Here is a 13850-nt window from a genome sequence, read left to right on the forward strand (position 1 = left end):
CTGGTTCAGTAGAAGAGCATGTGCCTCTTGATCTGGGGTCCTTAGTTCAAGCCCGGGTTAGGTGAGGAGATTATTTAAGTAGGACTTTAAAAAAAAAAAAAAAATCACTCTTGGAAGCAAGGGACGGTTGAAAGATGATTTTGGCTGGGATTAAAATCATCCCCATGGGGTGGAGGGTGCAATGATTTAGCTTTGGTTATCCATTTACCAGAGTTAACTAGCTAGAGGTGAAAAGCAGAGGCAAGTGACTAAAGGGCTGCTAGCGCTTAGGGGGAAGAGGGGGAAATCAGACTGGCCAGAAAATTGTGAAGGTCAGTGATGCAATCTTGCAACAGCCTCCTGTGGGGAGGGACAGGGAAAGGGGCTGTTTCAAAGATCAAGTGTTGGAGTCCTTGCATATTTTAACAGTAACCTTTTTGGGGGGTGGGGGCTGAGACAATTTAGTTAAAAAAGACAACCCTGCCAGCTACCCTTTGCCTTGGCTATTAGCATTTAAGGTAGTAAGATTTGTGTGGGCAAGGTTAGTTAAGCAGCTTTTGTAAAATTCTGCCTTTTAGTCTGCACCTAAGCAGTCAAGGTGACATGGAGCCAAATAGGGGTTATTCCTACAGGCTGGTGAACACTGCTTATTGTTCTTTTAATGTTGTCAGACAGGAAATTTCCGCAACAAAGGACCAAGTTGAGATTAATATCAATCTTGGAATTTTCTTTCTTTTTTTTTTAAGATTTTATTTATTTATTTGATAGAGAGAGAGCTCATACAAGAAGGGGAGAGGGGCAGAAGGAGAGGGAGAAACTGAGCAGGATCCTGATGAGGGGCTCAATTCCAGGACCCTGGGATCATGACCTGAACTGAAGGCAGAAACTTAACTGACTGAGCCACCCAGGTGCCCCAGTCTTGGCATTTTCTTTGAATCTTTCTTAAAAATTTGAAGAAGTCTCTAATAACCTGGCAGAAATGATATGCAAACCTCAAGATTTGTGAGTGTGCCAAATACTGTGGCTTCTGGAAGCGTATATAATATATACCTTATTATCGGGACTTTCACTTCGTTCCTTCTCTGAAGGTGAGTTAGCCCAGCATTGGCCGCAAAACTCCAAAGTTGACCTGAAATTGACTCCATCATAAGCATTTCCGGTATTTCTATAACTCAAAGAGGAAATCCACGTGCCTTCCACCGTCAGCAGATTGCAATTTATCCGGGGTTCCCCTTTTTTGTGATTTACTGTGGTAGAGCACGTTACTACCTGGATGAGTTCCCCTCTTTCCCTCTTTGATAATCTGACTTTGACCTTGACCCCCGACCCCACCAGCTCGCTGGCCAGGGCTGCGCAGACAGAGCAGCAGACAGAGCAGCAGGTGGTACAGATTGGGGGTGCCAGGGCATTTGGTGTTTCTGGTTTAGGTGGTAGCCGGAGCTGAGGAGGAGGTGGTGGGAATAGAAGGCTGAGGAATCCAGGATCAATTTGTGTTTAGGAATTTCTGATGGCTCCTCTGTCTAGGTGGGGAAAGAGAACCCAGCTTCTAGGATAGAGGGTCATGTAGGGCTTGGGAAACTAAGCATGTGCTTTAACAGTGCTGATGTCACTTTAGAGATGGAAAGCCTTATGTTTCATCATGCAGGTCAGACCAGCTGTAGGGTAATCAACCATTTCAGGGTGTCTAGGGCTGAGGGGTTTCCCTGAGTGCAGGACTCAACAGGGTTGAAACTGGGACAGCTCTGGGCTAATTGGGGTAACTGGTCACCCGACCCTTGAGTCTATCCTAACATTTAGTTGTGCCATTTCTAGGAAGGTAGGAAAGGCCAGTTTAAAATTTATTTTGCTTTCCAAATCCCTTTCTCCCAAACATTAAAACAAACACCCAGAGCCATCTGCAGAGGAGCAAAGGGGCAGTAGGTGGTCCTAGCAGTAAGTGCAGAAGAGAGAGAGAGCTGCCCCATAGCTGTGCCTTGGGGATTGAAGGAACAGGAGACAGAGGCCTTTTGGATGATTGGTTGTCTATGAGCCTCAACTAGTAGTAGCATTACTTTGTTACCAGCTCTTTGACGCCTACCAAAGTCACTGCCCACCCGGGTATAATAGGAGGCTGGAGGGAGAGGATCATCCATTATAGGAGACAAGATAAAATCATTTGTAAATCTTAAACTCCTCATTTTTTTTTTCTCGAATTGCTTTCATTTCATGTATACTACTTTTGGAGAGGTTTCTTATCTCTCAAATATCAGTGGATGATTTTTGAATCTACATGTCCAACTTTTGTCTGCTTCTGGATTAGAGTTCCAGAGTCTAGACATTTCTGTGTGGATCTGTTGCTTTTATCACAAGCTTAACACACTCTAATTAAGATGCCCCATATTCTCTGTACTCTTACAAACTAACTCATCTTCTCATGTGTCCTTATTGCTACCAGGAGCATCTCCACTGTACCTGTTCTCTGGGCTTGAAATACTGTGGCATTTTTTTTTGGCCTTTCCTGACCATTCTGTCTCACTGTGCCCTACCCAGTGCCTGCTTTATTTTTCTTCATAGCACTTAGTACCTGACTTTATATGGATAGAACTGTTGCTTTGCTTTTATTTCTTTTCCATGCTCATTGGAGCCACCAGTGAGGGCCGCCAAGCTTCATGAGGGCTGGAACTGTATTTTGCTTTTCACTGTGTCTTCAGAACCTCCTATGATCCTTGGCATATGGTAGGTCCTTAAGAGGTATCTATGGGATTAACGAATGTCTTCGCCATTGGACTGGCAGGAAGGGACCGTGTTTATTGGATTTGCATGCAGACATTTAGCAGATGCTCAAAGAAGCATTCAGGTTTTTTCTTTTTCATTTTTTCTTCTTAAGTAGGCCCTGTGTCCAGCATGGGGATTGAACTCAACAATCCCGAGATCAAGAGTTGCATGCTCTACCAACTGAGCCAGCCAGGAGTTCCATTGTTTTTGTTTTTCGATAGTTTTCTTTTCTCTTTTGTTGTTGTCGTGGTTGTTGTTGCTATTCTTCTTCTTCTTCTTCCTTTTTTTTTTTTTTTTGCCTTTAGTCCTCTTCTCTGTACTCTATTTCAGACACCACAACCAAATAAATCTTCTTAAAATTAAATTTTTATTCTTTTTCTTTGTTTTTTTAAAAAAATTTCTTATTAACATGTAATGTATTATTAGCCCCAGGGGTACAGGTCTGTGAATCGTCAGGCTTACACACTTCCCAGCACTCACCAAAGCACATACCCTCCCCAGTGTCCATAACCCAACCAACCACTCCCCACCCTCCTCCCTTCTGCAACCCTCAGTTTGTTTTGTGAGATTAAGAGTCTCTTATGGTTTGTCTCCCTCCTGATCCCATCTCATTTCATTTTTTCCTTCCCAACTCCCCAACCCCCCCCATGTTGCCTTACAAATTCCTCATATCAGGGAGATTATAGGATAATTGTCTTTCTCTGATTGATTTATTTTGATTAGATTAATACACTCTAATTCCATCCACGTCGTTGCAAATGGCAAGATTTCATTTCTTTTGATGGCTGCATAATGTTCCATCTTCTTTATCCATTCATCTGTTGATGGACATCTAGGTTCTTTCCATAGTTTGGCTATTGTGGACATTGCTGCTATAAACATTCGGGTGCACGTGCCCCTTCAGATCACTACGTTTGTATCTTTAGGGTAAATACCCAGTAGTGCAATTGCTGGGTCGTAGGATAGCTCTATTTTCAACTTTTTGAGGAACCTCCATGCTGTTCTCCAGAGTGGCTGCATCAGCTTGCATTCCCACCAACGTTGTAGGAGGGTTCCCCTTTCTCCACATCCTCACCAGCATCTGTCGTTTCCTGACTTGTTAATTTTAGCTATTCTGACTGGTGTGAGGTGGTATCTCATTGTGGTTTTGGTTTGCATTTCCCTGATGCTGAGTGATGTGGAGCACTTTTTCATGTGTCTGTTGGCCATCTGGATGTGTTCTTTGCAGAAATGTCTGTTCATGTCCTCTGCCCATTTCTTGGTTGGATTATTTGTTTTTTGGGTGTTGAGTTTGATAAGTTCTTTATAGATTTTGGAAATTACCCCTTTATCTGATATGTCATTTGCAAATATCTTCTCCCATTCTGTCATTTGTCTTTTGGTTTTGTTGACTGTTTCCTTTGCTGTGCAAAAGCTTTTGATCTTGATGAAGTCCCAATAGTTCATTTTTCCCCTTGCTTCCCTTGCCGTTGGCTGGCGATGTTTCTAAGAAGAAATCGCTGTGGCTGAGGTCAAAGACGTTGCTGCCTGTGTTCTCCTCAAGGATTTTGATGGCTTCCTTTCTCACATTGAGGTCTTTCATCCATTTGGAGTCTATTTTTGTGTGTAGTGTAAGGAAATAGTCCAGTTTCATTTTTCTGCATGTGGCTGTCCAATTTTCCCAACACCATTTGTTGAAGAGACTGTCTTTTTTCCATTGGACATTCTTTCCCACTTTGTCAAAGATTAGTTGACCATAGAGTTGAGGGTCTATTTCTGGGCTCTCTATTCTGTTCCACTGATCTATGTGTCTGTTTTTGTGCCAGTACCATGCTATCTTGATGATGACAACTTCATAATAGAGCTTGAAGTCTGGAACTGTGATGCCACCAACTTTGGCTTTCTTTTCAACATTCCTCTGGCTATTCGAGGTTTTTTCTGGTTCCATAAAAATTTTAGGATTGTTTGTTCTATTTCTTTGGAAAAAATGGGTAGTATTTTGATACGGATTGCATTAAGTGTGTAGATTGCTTTAGGTAGCATAGACATTTTCACAATATTTGTTCTTCCAATCCATAAGTATGGAACATTTTTCCATTTCTTTGTGTCTTCCTCCATTTCTTTTGTGAGTACTTTATAGTTTTCTGAGTACAGATTCTTTGCCTCTTTGGTTAGGTTTACTCCTAGGTATCTTATGGTTTTGGGTGCAATTATAAATGGGATTGATTCCTTAATTTCTCTTTCCTCTGTCTTGTTGTTGGTGTATAGAAATGCAACTGATTTCTGTGTATTGATTTTATATCCTGACACTTTTCTGAATTTCCATACAAGTTCTAAAAGATTTGGAGTGGAGTCTTTTGGGTTTTCCACATAAGTATCATATCATCTGCAAAAAGTGATAGTTTGACTTCTTCTTTGCCGATTCGGATGCCTTTTATTTCTCTTTGTTGTCTGATTGCTGAGGCTAGGACTTCTAGTACTATGGTTGAGTAGCAGTGGTGATAGTGGACATCCCTGCCGTGTTCCTGACCTTAGCAGAAAAGCTCTCAGTTTTTCTCCATTGAGAATGATATTTGCTGTGGGTTTTTCATAGATGGCTTTGATGATATTGAGGTAAGTACCCGCTATCCCTACACTTTGAAGAGTTTTGATGAAGAAAGGATGTCGTACCTTGTCAAATGCTTTTTCAGCATCTATTGAGAGTATCATATGGGTCTTATTCTTTCTTTTATTAATGTATTGTATCACATTGATTGATTTGTAGATGTTGAACCAAACTTGCAGCCCTGGAATAAATCCTACTTGGTCGTGGTGAATAATCCTTTTAATGTACTGTTGGATCCTATTGGCTAGTATTTGAAATGAAAATTCTCATCTGTGTTCATCAAGGATATTGGTCTGTAGTTCTCTTTTTTCATGGGGTCTTTGTCTGGCTTTGGGATCAAGGTAATGCTGGCCTCATAAAAGGAGTTTGGTTATGGACATTGGGGGGTGGGTATGTGCTATGGTGAGTGCTGTGAAGTGTGTAAACCTGGCGATTCACAGACCTGTATCCCTGGGGATAAAAATATATTATATGTTTATAAAAAATAAAATTAAAAAAATGAGTTTGGAAGTTTTCCTTCCATTTCTACTTTTTGGAACGTTTTCAGGAGAATAGGAATTAATTCTTCTTTAAATGCTCAGTAGAATTCTCCTGAGATGCCTAGATTTTTATCTTAATTGCCTGCTTAAAGCCTGGATCATTTTTTAAAAGATTTTATTTTGTATTTATTTATTTGAGAGAGAGAGATCACAAGTAGGCAGAGACACAGGCAGAGAGAGAGGGGGGAAGCAGGCTCCCTGCTGAGCAGAGAGTCCAATGTGGGGCTCAATCCCAGGACCCTGGGATCATGACCTGAGCTGAAGGCAGAGGCTTTAACCCACTGAGCCACCCAGGCACCCCAAGCCTGGATCATTTTTTATTGCCTCCATGGACTCCCGGATTCTGCAGATTGGATTTACTTGATTGGTATTCTTGGAATCTGAGACTTCTATGATCTGCTCTTCTCTACTTATCTGACTTTATATTCCATTCTTCTCCAACAAGAATCCTTTGCTCCACAGGTGGGTTTCTCATGGCCAGAGAAATAGCCCATTCTCATTTCAGCTGCCTCACCTTTGCTCATAATCTTCTTCCTACCTGAAATGCTGTTCTCATTCCACTCTGTCTTCCTCTCTCCCATTCATGTGCTCCAGGAAGCCAGTAGCACATCCTGATCTCTCCTTTCTGTGAATTTCAGCTGCCTTTATGGCTTTTCCTGCACAGGTCGGCACTGTGTTGTGTGCTGTTTATACAACTCTCTTACTGTTCCCTGTGGGCTTGCCCTGCCTCCAGGGAAGACCAGATATTTGTACCTTTCATGGTGTAGCGTATAATAGGGGCTTAATCAATACTAGTTCCATTGACCTGAAAGTCACTATTGAGATAGAGATTGCAAAATGATCAGATTCTCTGGGGAGGTTATTTTAGGCACAGTGGCTTGTCCTTGGCATGGAGCCTGGGGGTGAAGATTGCCCAAGACCTCATAGCTTGGCTTAGTTCCTTCCACTCTGGCTTCCTCACCTTTCACTTGCATTCCCAGCTTAGTGTCTGACATTGCAGCGATTGGCTTACTCTGGGGCTCCTCCAGCCTGCTCCTGGGACCCTGGGGCCTTGACAAATCCACACTGGTGAACAGACCCCTTGTAGACAGTTTGCTTTAGTCCCTCATGGCTTCTGGCCGAGCAGAGCCACCATCTGCTGAACCATGTGGCGTGTGCCCGGAACAGTAGCACCCTACAACCCCCGTCCCACTTCTGAATCTCACTACTGAATCTCACTACTCTAATCTAACTACTCGGCAGGTTAGAATCAGCAGAGAATTTTCCCGAAGCTCAAATGCCAGTGCAACTTAAGAGGATAGGGCTCTGGAGTCAGATAGACTTGGGTTCGTTCAAGACCTGGCTCCTCTTACCAGCGTCTGACCTTGGACAAGTGACTTATCTTCTCTAGTCTTGTTCATCATCCGTAAAGTGAGGGTGATGATCATACCTATTAAATGAGGTGTGGGGAAGCCTGAACGAACTTGAGCACTGGAAAGGGCTTAGCAGGCTGACACGAATGAAAGCAGTCATTATTCTGTTGATTGTTGATTGACATTATACTGTTGAATGATTCAGTCATTATTCTGTTGTCTTTGTCTCTTGCTCAGGTCAGCCATTCCTGTGGTCTTTTATCCCCGGGCCCAGGCCATTCACATTCCTTAAGTGACATACAGGCAGGGATAAGGTCCAAAAATATTTGTTAAAGTCCGCCATATATCTGATACTGTATTTAGTTACAGAAAGCAGAATACAACACTGTTTTTGCCCTTCTGAGGCTCATAGTCAAGTAGAGGTCTCAGACATTAAGTAAGTTATTACAGTATACTGAGATAAGCACAATAATAGAAATAGACACCAGGTAAACAAATAGAATAGAATGAGAAATATATTCACTGATTTAGTTCGGGGATTCCTTGACCAAGGAAGGCCTAAATGTGGGTGATGCCTGAGCACCTGAGGGTATTAAAGGATGGATAATGTTTACCAGGTGACTCTGGGAGGGAGTGGGAGTTCAGGGTTAGGGGAGGCCTGGAGTGAGAGAGGACTGCAAATAAAAAGGATGGGATGCATGAGAATATGTTGCATGGTCCAAGAGAAGTTAGGCAAGACTGGAGTCAGAGCATAAAGGATGGGTTTTGGGAAATGGCAGGAAATCAGGAGGAAGTAATAGGCAGGAGCCATAATGAACAATTACCTAAATGCCAACATATGTGGTGTCTAGGAACTATTGAACACTCCCTTCTTCTAGAAAGACATTCTCCTTGGCTTCTATGTCATCATATGCTAATTTTCCTCCTGTTCTATTCTGGACACCCCTTAGCTTTTTTCTTTTTTTCCCCCTCACTTTTGCCTTTAAAAAATTTTTTAAGTAGACTCCATGCCTAGCATGGAGCCCAGTGTGGGGCTTGAACTCATGACCCTGAGGTCAAGAACAGAGTTGAGATCAAGAATCAGACACTTAACTGAGCTACCCAGGTTCCTCATCCTTTTGCCTTGTATATGACCTCTAAATATCAGCAGTTGTCAGGACTCAGTCCTGGAACCTCTTTTTAAACTTTACATAGTCTCTTTAGGTGATTTAGTTTACTTGTGAGGCTTCCATTATGCCTCTGTGCAGATGACGTACATGTCAGAGCTCTAGACCTCTGTATCTTCCTGCCCAGGAAGGTATCTTCCTACATCTTGACTTGGAAAGCTATCAAACTTTCCATGTCTGAAGCCAAAGTCAGTATTTCCAACCCCCAAATTTGCACCACCGTCTTGCTTCATCTAGACTTCATCATCTATCTGGTAGACCAGGTCCTAAGCCTCGGAGCCATCCTTTTCTCCTTTCTCTGTCACCTCTCATATACAATCACCAAGACTTGTCATTCTGCATCTTAAATATCTCTTGACTTTATTTGCTTTCTATCCCCCTTGCCACCCTCCTAGTCTAAGCCCTCTTCATCTTCCTGGACTATTACTGTGGTCTCACAATTGGTCTCTCTGCCTTGGGTCTTGAATTATCCAATCCAATCCAATGTAAACTTAAAAAAAAAAAAAAGAAAGAAAAAAAGCAAACCTTGTCATTTCATTCTTCTCTTTAAAACCCTTCATTGGATCCCCATGTTGCCCTTTGGTTCATGGCCTGGATTCTTAGCATGGTGTATAAGTTTACCCATGGTTTTCTCCTTGTCTGTTTTTCCAGTTTCATTGTATGTCCCTCAACCCTTGCTCTCTTGATGCGAGCCACACTGTTTTGGATCTTTCACAAGATCCTTCCACATGTTGTTCTCTTTACCTGGAACACTTATCATTTTCCTTGATCTTATGAACTTATACTCATCCTTCAGGTGTCACTGTCCTCTCACTGCCTCAGGGAGGCCTTCCTTGATGCTTAGGTGAAGGAATCTCCCTGTGCTGCATTTTCCCACAGCCATCTCACTTTCCCTTTCATGACTCTATTGTGTGTCTCCATCGCCAGACTGTAAGCTCTGTGAGGGGGGGGACTATCTCTGTCTTGTGCAGTGTTCTTAGAGCTAGCACCATGCATCGTCTATTGAATTATCTAATCATAGCTATCACTTTGTCTTATATTGAATTGCTTATGCTCTAGGCAGTTGGAAAAATTGATGAATCTCAGGCAGCAGAATGGTTCAATAAGACTGAGTTTTAAGGAGATCACTATTGGCAGAATGAAGAATGCATGAGTGGATTGAGAGTAGAGGCAATGAATAGGATGTTGTTAGGGTAATTCAGGCAGTGAGGGACTGGGCTAAGACACAAGTAATGGGGATAGAGGGAGACAGATTTGAGTGATTCACTGTAGGTAAAACTGGAAGGCTTAGTGCTGTAGAGGAGAAAAGGAGTCAGAGATGACTCCCAGGTTTAGAGAAGGAAGAAGGAAGACATTTAGAGAAGAGGAAAATGAGTTCCATTTTGGGTATATTGAGTTTGGGCTGTTTATGAGACAAAGGTAGTCATTAAGGAGTTGTATATGAATCATGAATCTGGAGCTCTGGAGAGAGATTGGGTTGTGAGTTGAGGATTTGAGAGATTTCAGTGAGTTGGGGGTGGCTGATATCTTGGGAATGGGGGAGATAACCCATGAGGGGATAGAGAGAGGAAAGAAGGATGGAAATATGGGAACCAAGGAATCACTGATGCTTGCCTCAGGCTGGTGGTGAAGCAGAGCAATAGGTCTTATTTTCTGAATCAGCTTGCAGAGTAGTTCAGTTCTAAGAGTATTTAATCATAAAATCTGATTTTCTTCTTTCACATCCAGAATCTAGGCCAAGAGCCCTCTTGGACTAAAGGACTCATTTTTAATGTAGTAGGCAGAATTTTAAGATGGCCCCTGATGTACAAGCCCTATAAAGCCCCCCAGGATTTGCAAATATGATGGGATAGTCACTCCCATGATTAGGTTATATTATATGGACAGCTGATTTAATAAAATTAAAAATTCAGTTCATCAGTCACTTGAACCACATTTTGAGCACTCAACAGCCACGAGTAGTTAGTGGCTACCATATTGGACAGTGCAGATACAGAACATTTCCATTGTTGCAGAAAGTTCTAGAGGAGCGCACTGGGTCTTAATCCATGGAACTGTAGGAAACATCTGGGAAGTGGTTCTCAATTCTGGCTATAGATGCTGCCTGAATTCTTTGTTCCTCTTCATATCTAAATCTGTTCATTAACAGTTGTCTACAATCACTGTATCCATTTCTTCATCAACCATTCCCTCTTTGCCTACGTCCATCTGGCTTCCATTATCACCACCCCCACAAAAAGCTAATGGGATGTTTATTGAATGAACTGGATTTTATCATTCAACAGATGATAACTCTTTCTTCCTTCTAGAAACACCTTTTCTCTTTGCTTTTCTTTTTGCTAGATCAATTATATCAGAAATCTCTCCAAGTAGATCCCAAAGATCAGTAATGTTTAAAGCTGTAAAGGTGATTCTGCCACGGCAGTGAATTACTGTTCTTAAGGTTGGGGGTATTCTAGGGTCTTACTATGATCCCTCTTCTCCAGCTACATTATTTCCCTAGGTCAGTAGTTCTCAATCCTGGCTCCACTTTAGAATCATCCTTGAGGGTTTTAAAAGCCATCATTGCTAGGGAGTTCCCAAGATGGATCAACTCTGAATTCCTGGGGATGATTATATCTCCTGGGGCTGGAGAAAGACTTTAGAGGTCCTAAGCCCTGAAAAGATTGAGTTTTCTACCCCTCCCATAGAAATCAAAATAACAACATTATTAAATCTTAAAAATATATATAGGGCAGATGTGCAGCCTTCTAATTTTGCCTTAGGTGTTTGCTTCCATGTCTTAAAAAATATTAGATATAAAAATTTTCCAAAAAAATGTTGGTACTTCTACCTTGTTGGCACCTTAAATATATGTTTAGCCTGCCCTAGGAAGTCCGGGCCCAAATCTCATCCCAAGGTCACCTCCTAGGAGAGACTTCTCTTATCCATTACTTTTTTTTTTTTTTTTTAAGATTTTATTTATTTATTTGACAGACAGAGCACGCAAGAGAGCACAAGCAGGGGAAGAGAAAGAGGGAAAGGGAGGAGCAGACTCCCTGCTGAGCAGGGAGCCCAATGGATGTGGGGCTCCATCCTGGACCCTGGGATTGTGACCTGAGCTAAAGGCAGACACTTAACTGACTGAGCCACCCAGGTGCCCCTTATCCATCTTTTCTAAAAAGTGGCACTTTATGGGTCATCCCTTTAAAAAATATCTCATAGAAAGTATTGACATTTATAATTGTTAGATTTATTTTTTGGCTTGCTTGTTTATTGTTTGTTACCTCCATGAAGGCAGGGTCTTATCTTTTTTGCTGTTCATCTAGCACAATGCCTGGTACAAAGTAAGTGTTCAATGTATATTTCCAGAATGAATGAGTGAATGCACCTGATGTATGGCAAACAGCAGTGAGTAGAGGAATCCCAAGGCAGGTAGGCCACCTTGGGTTGTCACCCTGTAAAAGACTGTCTTCATGAGTTCATGAAGGGAGGTCCTTGTTTCCGGCAACCTGGTCAAGGCTTAGAGTAGCAGGCACATGCCATGATGTTGATGGATGCCAGCTAGTATTTATTTTTAGGATGTAATTTCTCTGTGTCACCTCCAAATTTTCAGTAAAATTTCTTCAACTCGAGCTATGTGTTTTGTTCTTAGGGGAATGGAGGAAGGACTATGTGTTCATGTTTGGGGTCAAAATAGGCTGGCAAGTTGCTTAAAAGGGAACTAGGAGTGTCTGAAGACAAACAGCAACAGGAATGAATTTGTATTAACTGCTAGCATCTCCCTAGAGTTGTCAGCATTATGGTTATTTGAATAATAGACAAAAGGGTGATTTGGATAGCTAAAAAGTTGAGGTCACTCTGGTTACATAATTAATAAATTATTTGGTAATTCCGTGTTCAGTGCCTGTGTCCTGTGAGACAATGGCTTGCCTCTGGGCAGTGATTCTGTTTGACTTGTTTATTCCTAGTCGCTGGATGCCTTGGCTTGATGGGTGCTCAGTAAATATTTGTTTTGCAAATGAATGGTTCTGGATGTTTCTGGGTCAAAAGTCAGAAGGGTCTGCTGACACATGATGGGGAGAACTGAAAGAAAAGCCCAGGCTCTGAGAATGAGGACGGGTAGAAGCTGGGGGTGGGGGTGGGGGTGTTCTGTATGGACTGGTTTGTTGGGAGGATTCGGATCCAAGCTCAGGCCCCCTGGGTGGCTGGAGGGAGAACAGGACACTATTGATCCCTAGTCAGTGGACTTGAGAACCAGGTATTCTGAGATCCTGCTGGGTTGTGGGAAGGGGTTTCTTAATGTCTTAGGCTTGGTGCTCATTGGCCCAGGGTTGGGATGGGCCTAAAATGACTGGTGGGACACATTATCTTAGATGGCACAAGGATAGGCAGGAACTGCCAGACTTTGGGCTGCATGTGTTCCCTGTTTCTCTGAGAGTGACAGAGAACCCTTAAAGATGTCGAGGAGTTCTTGTGTCCTAAGACCCTCTCTCCATTTGTGCCCTCCTCTCCCCTGACCCTACTTCCATCACCTCTGCAGGTTCTAAAGCTGGGTCTTGTATGCTTAGAGTGCCTAGGTTGATGGCCTGACCACAGAAGTATTTCAGTTCCCCAAACCAAAACTATTGTGATTTTAATTCCTGGCCTTTCTGTCCCCAAAGACCAGCCATGGTAGACGGAATAGGAGGCCTAACCTTGGGAGCCTGTTGATCAATGGATTGATTCGTCATGAGTTTTCCCAGGTTCTAGATTTCAGGAGAAAAAAAAACACGTTTATTTTTCTGTAGGATTTTCTCTGTATGTTATCTTGAGAGTTATGCAGTAATATTCATAGGATCATATTTTTCAACAGTTTTTGTTAGGTGTTCCCTTGCCCCATGGATCCATACTAATAAATCAATATTTGTTTATTGAGCAGCTACTATGTGCAAACACTGGGCTATATGCTCATCCGGGGGTAAAAAGAATGGTCAAAGGTTGCCCCTGTTCTCCAGGAGTTTATAATCTGGGTTTGGGGACAAATCACAAAATAACTAAAAAGTTGAATAACCATAAATATGTAAATTTGACATGGGAGGGACTTACAAACAGAACAGAACTGATTGGTACTTGAGTTGCATAAGGTCTGCTGCTGGAATTTGGGAAGAATCTATGAAGAATAACAGAGAAGTCATCACTGATCCAGGAACCTGATCTGAGTCTTGGATTTTGAACTTATCCAAGTGCACGAGAGGTGGAGACATCAGTGGAGACAGACAGAGCTGGATGAATTGAGCCTAAGTGTGGTGAAGGGAAAGGAATGGCTGGATCAGAGTACTGTGTGAATGGGGGGCTGTGTGAGATGAGGTCAAATGTGCCTCTTTGTAAACAGGACCCCGAGAGCCTAGCCTGGCTGTAGGTTTGGGATTTTAATCTGGATGATGGAAAGCGTACAGGTCAAAGTGCGTTACCAAATCCGACTCAGCAAATGAAGCACTAGGCCAATGCTAACAGG

Source organism: Lontra canadensis, unplaced genomic scaffold (assembly GCF_010015895.1).
Source record: "Lontra canadensis isolate GAN:19392208 unplaced genomic scaffold, GSC_riverotter_1.0 scaffold63, whole genome shotgun sequence".
Classification (NCBI taxonomy): domain Eukaryota; kingdom Metazoa; phylum Chordata; class Mammalia; order Carnivora; family Mustelidae; genus Lontra; species Lontra canadensis.